Below are 10,337 nucleotides of genomic sequence, written 5' to 3' on the forward strand. Positions count from 1 at the left end.
CTCATCTGCAGCTGTTGTACCCTTGAGCAAGGCAGTTACCCTAAATTGCCCCAGTAAATTTACCCAGCTGTATCCATGAATACATAACTGTAAGTAGCTTGACATTGTAAGTTGCTTTGGAGAAAAGCATTTCCTAAATGAATAAATGTACAAGGGTTTGGATGAGTGGCTAGGGGGGTTCTGGGCTCATTCAGCCCAAGGGATAAATCAGTTCCAGTAAGTCTGGCTGTGGGGACAGTAGCTCTAGAGGAAATGCCTAATTTCTTGGTTGAGATACTCTATCTGACTATTTGAATGATGATGGTAGCCAGAAGTCAAACTGACAGGCAATCACAAAGGGCCTTCCAAATTCTAGAAATAAACTGCTGACCCCTGTCAGAGACAGCATTTTTTAGGATACCATAAAATCTGAAGAAATATCTAAAATGTTACATAAACAAGCCCAGTGAATACAAAGTAAACTTCCTGAAAGCTCTGTTGAGTCACCAGCAGCTGCTAGAGAAGCATCACTATCAGCAGACCTGGACAAAGCATCACATTCTTGAATTTGGAGAGCGTTTGGAAAGAATTTGCAGGGAGATCCAGCGCAAACCAGGCAGGGTGATGCTGAGAACTTGTTCATGATTGCATTGACTTTGTCTCAAAAACAAAGCAAAGTCATCTGTTATGAGAGAAAAAGGAGCAGGGTGAGGTGGATGACAAAGAAGGGATGAGAAAGTAGCAAAGAGTCTGTGTGGTTTCTTAGTTGCAGACTGTATTTTGTTGTGGAAGAAGGTAGTTTTAGCTGAGGAGACAGCAGAGTGAAAAGTAGCTAAGAGTTCTTTGTAGACATCCAGGTCCGTGCGAGTCTTGGATTTTCACCATCATCACTCTTCAACCCAGAGTTTGGTCCTGTTAGCACGTGATGTGGAATCTCATTTGAGAAACCCGTCTCTCCAGTGCTCTCGAGTGAACCCGCGACAACCTACCATGGCTCCCGACACTTGCATCGTTTTCTCTGCTAAAACATCGGATTCTCCACAAGACCTGCATTTGTGGATCAGCCAATCCACACCTCTCCCCCGACCACAAATCTTGCCTGCTCCCTTGTATATTGACAATAAAGATCCCACGATTGGGTCCACACCTACCTCAGTCTCCTGCCCTCTAAGTATGACACTGTCCATGTTGCTGTTAACAGTGTCTCATGTGTTACTGTATTTGGCTTTAAGTTTTTGTTTTTACCCTCCTAACTATGACACCAAAGAATGAATGTGATGCAAGTGATGCTGATGCATCAAAGAAAAGGAAAACAATCACAACTGAAGCTAAAGTGGAAGTAATAAAGCAATCGGAAAAAGGTGATACACCAATGAACATCCAAACAGCGAACATTAAAGTTTCTTTAATGTTTTTTATACCCACACACACATTCTCTCTCTCCTCCTCCTTTTATCTCTCTATTATAAATACTTTAGTAACATTTATTATTATTATCTCCTTCTATCTCTGCTTCTAAGAAGTGTCTGGTGGCATTGTGGTTGGAGTGATTGCCTTTGTCTCCGAAGGTTGCCAGTTTGTTCCCTGCCTCTGGCTGTAGTGCCCTTCAGCAAGGTGCTTGCCCTGCGGTTGCTCCAATACCTTTCCCAGGCTGTGTGGCTGGGTAACTAGTTGTGGCCCTGCAATGGACTGGTGTGCTCCCTGCCCCTTCAGTCGTGCTCCCAGTGTCTCTGGGATATGCTCCAGCTTGCCATGACCCCGCTCAGGACAAGTCGTTATTGAAATTGGTTGGTATATCTCTCTCTATTAGAAATACTGTAGTTACATTAATTATTGTTATCGTTATTATCATTACATTGTATTATTATTGTATTATGTTAAATATGTTTTAGTGTAGGGGGTGTGGTGGCGCAGTGGGTTGGACCACAGTCCTGCTCTTCGGTGGGTCTGGGGTTCAAGTCCCGCTTGGGGTGCCTTGTGACGGACTGGCGTCCCGTCCTGGGTGTGTCCCCTCCCCCTCCGGCCTTACGCCCTGTGTTACCGGGTAGGCTCCGGTTCCCCGTGACCCCGTATGGGACAAGCGGTTCTGAAAATGTGTGTGTGTGTGTGTGTGTTTTAGTGTCTTGCGCCCTGAGTTGCCGGGTTTGGCTCCGGTTCCCCGCAACCCCGTATGTGACAAGCGGTTCAGAAAGTGTGTGTGTGTGTTTTAGTGTATCTAGAAGTGTTTCTTTAATGTTTTTTATACATAGAAAGGTACACTATATACTAAGTCAAAATTTGACTGACTGAAATTAGACACAAACCTTACCTAAGTGTTCCAAATAACGTAGAAATCTAACTTAAAGACAGACTTGGGAACAGAACTTGTTTGTAATCCAGGGACTGCCTGTATGTCAAATATTTTCCCCAAATTTTTGACAGAGAATAGCATTCATAGTGCCACTTCAACCCAGATATCAGGGTGTTCTCCTTTTTCTCTGCTGTGCAGTAATTCTTTCCTTACATGAAATACTTCTTCACTGACTATAAGCTCATAACACCAGCAGAGGAAACTGACTATCTGGCTACAGTCATCACTGACCATAGTCCTGTGTAAATTGAAATCAGATTTTCCTTGTTCTACAGAGTGTGACTTCTGTGGAGGTTCTGACTGTTCTTTTCTGGTTAAAAAAAAAAAAAAAGTTTGGTGATTTCATTAACTATATTGACTCATTTATTGATATAAACAAATCAGAGACAATTTCTTTGTCTTTACCTTGGGAATCATTAAAAGCCTTTTAAGAGAGCAGATAGTATCATACTCAGCTCACATAATTAAGACTCAGAAGTCTGCCCTGAAGGACAGATTCCATTGCTGAAGTGGATCAACAGTATGCGTTGAATCTTGACTTGTGGCTACTTAAAAAAAAGGCTTTCTTTCAGTTTGAATTGATATCTTCATGCAAGGCAGAAAATCTGCTTCTTTGATCTTAAGATTCTGTATATGAATACCATGATAAATTCATCATCTGTTGCCCACCCACTAAAGCACAGAAGCATATCCTGCCTGATTTCACAAGTTAGACACCTCTGGTAACTTAGTTTCTAACCCTTTAGATGTCATGCGGAACAGAGGACGTGGTGAAGGCTGGACCCAAGTTCAGGATTGTTTATCTGGAACTCAAAGATCAGGCAAGTTCTCATTCTCCAGGACAGGCAAAGAGTTGGTCAATTTGAAGTCAGTCAGTCGGTCAGTCGGTCGGTCGGTCGGTCGGTCGGTCGGTCGGTCGGGCGGTCGGTCGGTCGGGCGGGCGGGCGGGCGGGCGGGCGGGGCGGGGCGGGGCGGGAGTAAAGAACAGGCCATAAGTCCAAAGGGGACTGTTGTCTCAAAGAGATCCCACAAGTGCAAAGGGCCTGAGGTGGGTCTTTTAAAGCTGCGTGCTCTGATTGTCATCAGGTGCTTGATTGGCATCAGGTGCTGTTAGTTGTGGTACAGGTGTGGATGTGACACTAGACATCAGGAAGGCTTTTGCATCTTACAGTTACATTTATTCATTTAGCAGACACTTTTCTTCAAAGCAATGTACATCTCATACGTGTATTACATTAGGAGAAAAGAGACATAGCTGCAGATGTGTGATTCTGAAGTACAGTTAATTTGTTTCTTTCACCATTTGTTTCCTCTTGGCATCTTTCTTTAATTATCAGGTTTTGGCTCTCTCTCTCTCTCTCTCTCTGAAGATGTGTTGCATGGAGCTGTGGTTCTGATCACAGAGCTGTATAAACAAAATCCATAATCACTCGCTCAGTTCCACAAGGTACTGTAACAGTGGTTGGCACCCTGGGTCTTGCATGCTACTGCAGTAAGAAAGACAAACATTGAAGTAACATGGTAGCCTATCTATTCGTGACAAGGCACTCCAAGCAGGACTTGAACCCCAGACCCACCAGAGAGTAGGCTCCATCAGTGCATATGGTGAAAAAAACAGACTGTACTTCAGAATCACACATCTGCAGCTATGTTCATCACACAAGTAGCTGCATAAAACTTTACCACAATATTGCCGATTCCTAATCACGTTTTTTTAACCATTCCATTCTTTATAAATCAGAATTCCCTTCAAACTAATTTAATAGGATTTCCTTGAAATAATTGCTCATAGTGGGGTGTGGTGGCACAGCAGGTTTGACCAGGGTCTACTCTCCAGTGGGTCTGGGATTCAAGTCCCACTTGGGGTGCCTTGCCACAGACTGGTGTCCCGTTCTGGGTGTGTCCCCTCCAGCCGCGCACCCTGTGTTGCCTGGTTGGGCTCTGGCTTGTTGCGACCCTGCTCGGGACAAGTGGTTTCAGACAGTGTGTGTGTAATGGTTTGTAATTTAGGGATAACTTTCTGGATGGTTTACAGATACCACTGGTATACTCATAACTCACCCCTAATTTAGACTGTTCACTTTGGATGAAATTGTTCAGGCTATTAAATCTATGCAGAGTAATAAAATGCCTGTTTCCCAGGTGTTTTATAAAAACAAAATTCTTCAACAAACTAACCCCTTTGCTTTTAGAAACATATCTAGTCTTTCAGAAAATGATCCCCACCACCTACATTTCCTCAAGCCTCAATACCAGTTCTTCTTTCACAGGAAAATAACAAAGTGAATGCTCTTCTTATAAACCCATGGCCCTTTTGAATGTAGTTGTTAAGATTCTTGCTAAAACAGCTACCAGAAGATTAGTACTTATTCTTCCTAACATTATTGCAGAGGAACATACACATTTTCTGAACCACTTGTCCCAGACGGGGTCGCGGGGAGCCAGAGCCTAACCCAGCAACTCAGAGCGTAAGGCTGGAGGGGGAGGGGACACACCCAGGACAGGACACCAGTCCGTCGCAAGGCACCCAAAGCAGGACTCAAACCCCAGGCCCACCGGAGAGTCGGACCCGGTCCAACCCACTGCGCCACCGCGTCCCGCAGAAGAACACACTGGATTTAATAAAGAGTGTCACTCTTAATTTAACAAAGCTCCTTGATATTATATATGATCGCAGATGTTGAGGTTGCAGAAGTTACTGGATCCATTCATGCTGAAAAATCCTTTGACTGCATTAAGTGGCTATACCTCTTCTCACTTATACAGAAGTTTGATTTAAGTGAACAGTTAATGTTGTATTGTCAGGACAAACAGAGAACACGGAGGAGGCTGGACCCAAATGCAGGATCATTTATTCAAAACCCAAGGCTCTGGCTGGTTCTCGTAGTTGGGGATGGGCAAATGCTCGATTGATTGACAAACAGGGCTGGAGCGATGATCCAGCATCGGAGTCAAGGGACAAAGCAACAAGTCATGACCAGGGAGACGTGAAGCTGGGCTAAGGAGCTGTGCCAGAGGATCTCGTAGGTCCGATGAAGCAATGGCTGAGTTTCCTGGATGGCAATTTCAGGCGGATGTCCCAGGTGGACAGCCATATTTTCTGCCCTGGCTGGAACAGCGGGGTATAGCGATGTCTGCTAGCTCCTTGTTTGTGGTGTTGGGTATTTTTGTGCGGGTGATTACGGATGGAGCACCAGGCCTCTTCGCTGTTCCGGTACCAGGTGTCGGTAGGAGGGACATCTGTAGAGCCTGGAAGCCAGGGAAAATAGGGGAGGTTGATAACCTAAAAGAAATTAGAAGGGTGGAGGAATGAGAAAGGGTGTTGTGGGCGTACTCTGCCCATGGTAAGAACTGCGACCACTGAAACCGGCTAAGGTCTTGGTTCAGGCACTCCACTTGACCATTGACACAGAGGTGGTCCCCTGAGGTGATGCTGACAAAGACCCCAAGCTTTTGCTAAAAAGCCTTCAATCCTCAGGATACAAACTGGGCCCCCTAGCAAGAGACAACATCCTCAGGTAATCCATACAGCCAGAACATCTGGTGGAAGAGTTATTTACATTTATTCATTTAGCTGACACTTTTCTCCAAATCAGCTTACAATGTTAAGATTTCAATTATTTACCCATTTATGCAGCCGGGTAATTTTTACTGGAGCAATTCAGGGTAAGTACCTTGCTCAAGGGTACTCAGCAGGAGGTGAGGCTCGAACTTGGGGGTCTAAAGCCGGTTGCTCTAACCACTACGCTACCAGCTGTCCCCATTATTTGGTCAGAACCAGTGCAGTGGGAAGTCGAGGAAGCAGAATGAGGCAGAAAGATTGGAGAAGCGATCGATCACCACCAGGATAATGCTGTTGCTCTCCAAGGCGGGCAAATCCATTAGGAAATCCACCACCATGTGGGACCAAGGCCGGGAAGGGACAAGGATGTTCCAGCAATCCCGCTGGCCTTAGGGTCGGGGTCTTGGCTTGAGCACAAAACTCACAGGCCTCGACAAATTCCTGCACATTGTCTTGGATGGAGGGCCAGCAGTACTTCTACTGGAGTAGTGTGAGAGTCGTTTGTGTGCCGAATGGAGTAGCTGCGGATGCATACCTACCAGGATGTACTCCCTACCTTCCGGGACTCCTTCAGGTCCTAGATCTTCAGCCTGTGCAGCCCTCAGTTCCTGCAAAAACTGCCATTGCACTGAAGCAACAAAAGTTCAAGTTGGGTAATCATGGTGTCCTTTTCAAAGACACAGGACAAGACATTAGCTTTGGTGTTTTCTGATTATTTCCAAACTTTGTTGGGATGCACAGCTCCTCAGAGAAACTGATGTAGGTCACAGTATCAGTAAGCTCATCCAGGTCAGCAGCTGCAGCCTCAAAAACCCTCCAGTCAGTGCAGGTAAAGCAGACCTGTAGCTCCAGCTTTACCTCGCTTGTGCATCTCCTCACAGTGTTGACAACAAGCCCAGTAGATTTTAATTTCTGCCTGTATGTTGGGAAAAGATGAAGCAAACAGTGATCATAGAATCCCAAAGCTGTACGGGGATAGCGCGATAGGCATCGTATAATAGTGGTCCAGAGTGTTAGTGCCTCCGGTGGGACACTTGATGTGCTGCCTGAATCTAGGCAGTTCAGTGCTGACACTTGCACTATTAAGATCCCAGAGATTAACCAGAAGGGAGTTTGGGTATTTTTGTGTCATGCTGGTGATCTGGTCAGGTAGAAGCTGCAGCGCCTCCTTCACACAGGCTTGGGGTGGGATGTACTAAAATGAATGAGGAGAACGCACGCAGTGAGTAGAATGGCTTACAGTTAAGGAAAATTTTTATAAATTGTGGCAACACATTTTCTTTAACACTGACATCCGGACACTAACCTTCTTTAATATAAAAACAAGTTCCACCTCCTTTTGTTTTTCCAGTAGACGCCGATGTGTGGTCCACTCTGTAGAGTTGGAAGCCCGGCAGATGTAAAGCGCTGTCCAGAATGGATTCCCTCAGTCAGGTTTCCATGAAACACAGGACGGCAGAACATGAAAAATCCTTATTGGTTCTAGTGAGTAATGAAAGTCATCCATTTTATTAGGTGAAGAGAGAAGATTTGCCAGATGTATACTTGGGAGCATCGTCCGAAACCCACGCTGCTGGAGCTTGATGAGCACACCGACGCATTTACCCCTTCTGCACTTTCTGCACCTCCAACAGAGAGCCGCTGCTCCGCCAGCGAGAATATCCAAAAAAAGTGTCCAGGTTTGGGAAAACTGGTGTCAGAATACACAGAGTGAACTGCCGAATATGTAACAGTTCATCTCTCATGTATTTCATTATATTAGAAGAAGAAATTATTGAAAAAAAAAAGAAAAAAATTTGTAGGAAGGTTATCAGGATTCATCCATCCTGAGTTTTACGCACCTACTCGAACGATGAACATTAGCGCATCAAGTGGAAAGTACACACACACACACACACACACACACACACACACACACACACACACACACATTTTCAGAACTGCTTGTCCCATACAGGGAACCGGAGCCTACCCGGTAACACAGGGCGTAAGGGGAGGGGACACACCCAGGACGGGATGCCAGTCCGTCGCAAGGCACCCCAAGCGGGACTTGAACCCCAGACCCACCGGAGAACAGGACTGTGGTTCAACCCACTGCACCACCACACCCTCCTGTAAGTGGAAAGTAACAAACTAGATTTCCTTAAGAATCACATGTCTGCAGCTATGTCTCTTCCTCTTAATGTAATGCACAAATTGTATTTTCTCTGAGATGTACGTCACTTTCCCGAATGCAAATCAGGTTGTAGACACTTTGGAAATTAATTTGATAAACACCTGGGCTCCATGGACCTGCTCCAGAGCCGCTGAAATGAGAAGCAAGAGATTGGGGTACTTGACTGTGACCTCGTTCAGGCCGCAGTAATCTATACATGGCCTTAATCCCCGTCCTTTCTCCCAATGTAAAAAACCCTGCAGAAGTGGGGGAGGTTGATGGCCAGATGATGCCAGAAGCCCGTGCCTTGGTTATAAAGTCCTCCGTTGGCCTTTTGTTTGGGAAGGCATAAGGAATAGACTCTGCCCCAAGGGAGATTCCTGGTAGCAGGTCTATAGCGCAATCCCAGGGCCGGTGCAGGGGCAAGGCAAAAGCCCTGGTCTTGCTAAAGACTTTCATGAGGTCCTGATAAACCTCAAGCACCTCGAGGTGTGGCGCTGCTTTAAGGCCTTCGATGAAAGTGGCTCTACATGGGACAGACAACAGGAAAAGGCACACCATAGTCCCCACGATACAAGTTCCCCAGTGCTTTAGGAAAACATGGGGTCATGCTGAGCCAGCCAGGTGTAACCCAGGATAATGGGGTTGTCAGGGGACTTTATCAGGAAAAAGGAGAGCTGTTTCTTATGACAAGCCCCCACCTGGAGGGTAATAGACTCTGTGGAGGACTCTATGACTCCTGTGCACAGCGGTTTCCCATCGAGTGCACTGATCTGTAAAAAATGGGTGGTACGGTGGCACAGGGAGTGGCGCTGCTGTCTCACAGCACTTTGAGGGTGCGAGAGGATGTGGGTTTGATCCCCACTCAGTCTGTGTGGAGTTTGCATGTTCTCCCTGTGTCTGCGTGGGTTTCCTCCAGGTGCTCCAGTTTCCTCCCACAGTCCAAAGACATGCTCTTCAGGTTCCCCATAGCATGTGAGTGACACAGAGAGTGTGTTCCATTGGTGTATGGATGAGTGCCCCATTGTAAGTAGTGTATCTAGCAGTGTAAGTCACCTTGGTGAATAAGGTGTGTGGGCTAGCAACACTACATAGAGTTTATTGGAAGTCGCTTTGGAGAAAAGTGTCTGATAAATAAATAAATGTAAATGTAATGTAAATGAGGGGGTGCAGTGGGTTTTGCCTTGTGCCTGCTCTCTGGTGGGTCTGGGGTTTAAGTCCTGCTTGGGGTGCCTTGTGGTGAACTGGTGTCCCATCCTGGGTGTATCCCTTCCCCCTCCAGCCTTACACCTTGTGTTGTTGGGTTAGGCTCTGGCTCGCTGCGACCCTGTTCAGGAAAAGCAGTTTCAGTTAATGTGTGTGTGTGTGTGTGTGTGTGTGTGTGTGTGTGTGTGTGTAATTGTAAAATGTTACACATACAGGTGGGAATTACATGTACATTGGAAAACTGAAATCTATGAAGCTGCTGGCCACCCTGGAATCTATAAACGTGTGCAATAACCCGGTTCCCACTTCATGATCAAAACAATCGGCGCTGAGAGGCTGGTCAGAGGGGGTCACTCACCAGTTGCTATGGTCGGGGACCTCTGTCTGGAGGCCATACTGGGCAGGCTGCTCAGAAGTACTCTGAATTCCTGAAATAAAGGCAAAGCCCTTCATGGAGCCGCCGTTGCTCTGCGGTGGTTGTCAGCCCCCCTTGGCTGATTTGTATGGGATGTGGGGTCTCCAAGAGGGTGACAGCAACAGAGGAGGGGTTGCCAGGGGCATCTCAGATGTTCTCTGACCAGGTTGTCCAGCATTATGGCTTTTTCAATGAACTGGTCGAGCGTCCAGTCTTCCTTGCGGTACGCCAGCTTAGTTTGAATACGGGGTCCAGACCTTGCCGAAAACATTCCAGTTGTGCGATATTGTTCCACTGGGTTTCGGCAGCCAGATTGTGGACCTGGAGGGCTTAGACGAATACAGACCTTTCTCCTTGCTGGAATGTCAGTAAGCAGTGACCGGCTGTTTCCCGGACACTGGGTGATCAAAGATAGCCTTGAACCATTATTTGAAGTCTGCATAGGTGAAGGTAGAGCACTGCCTCCAGATTGCTGTGGCCCAATCCAGAGCTGGTCCCGTCAACAAAGAAAGGAGGTATGTTATGCGACTCTCCTCCATTTGATACACTTGCAGTAAGCTGGAAAACACCAACTCACACTGTAGGAGAAACCCCCGGCATTTCTCCAGGGCAACGTCACATCTCAGGGGCATGGCTAGTCTGGGGCTGTTGCAGGGACAGTCGCCACAGT

Source organism: Scleropages formosus, chromosome 25 (genome assembly GCF_900964775.1).
Source record: "Scleropages formosus chromosome 25, fSclFor1.1, whole genome shotgun sequence".
Classification (NCBI taxonomy): domain Eukaryota; kingdom Metazoa; phylum Chordata; class Actinopteri; order Osteoglossiformes; family Osteoglossidae; genus Scleropages; species Scleropages formosus.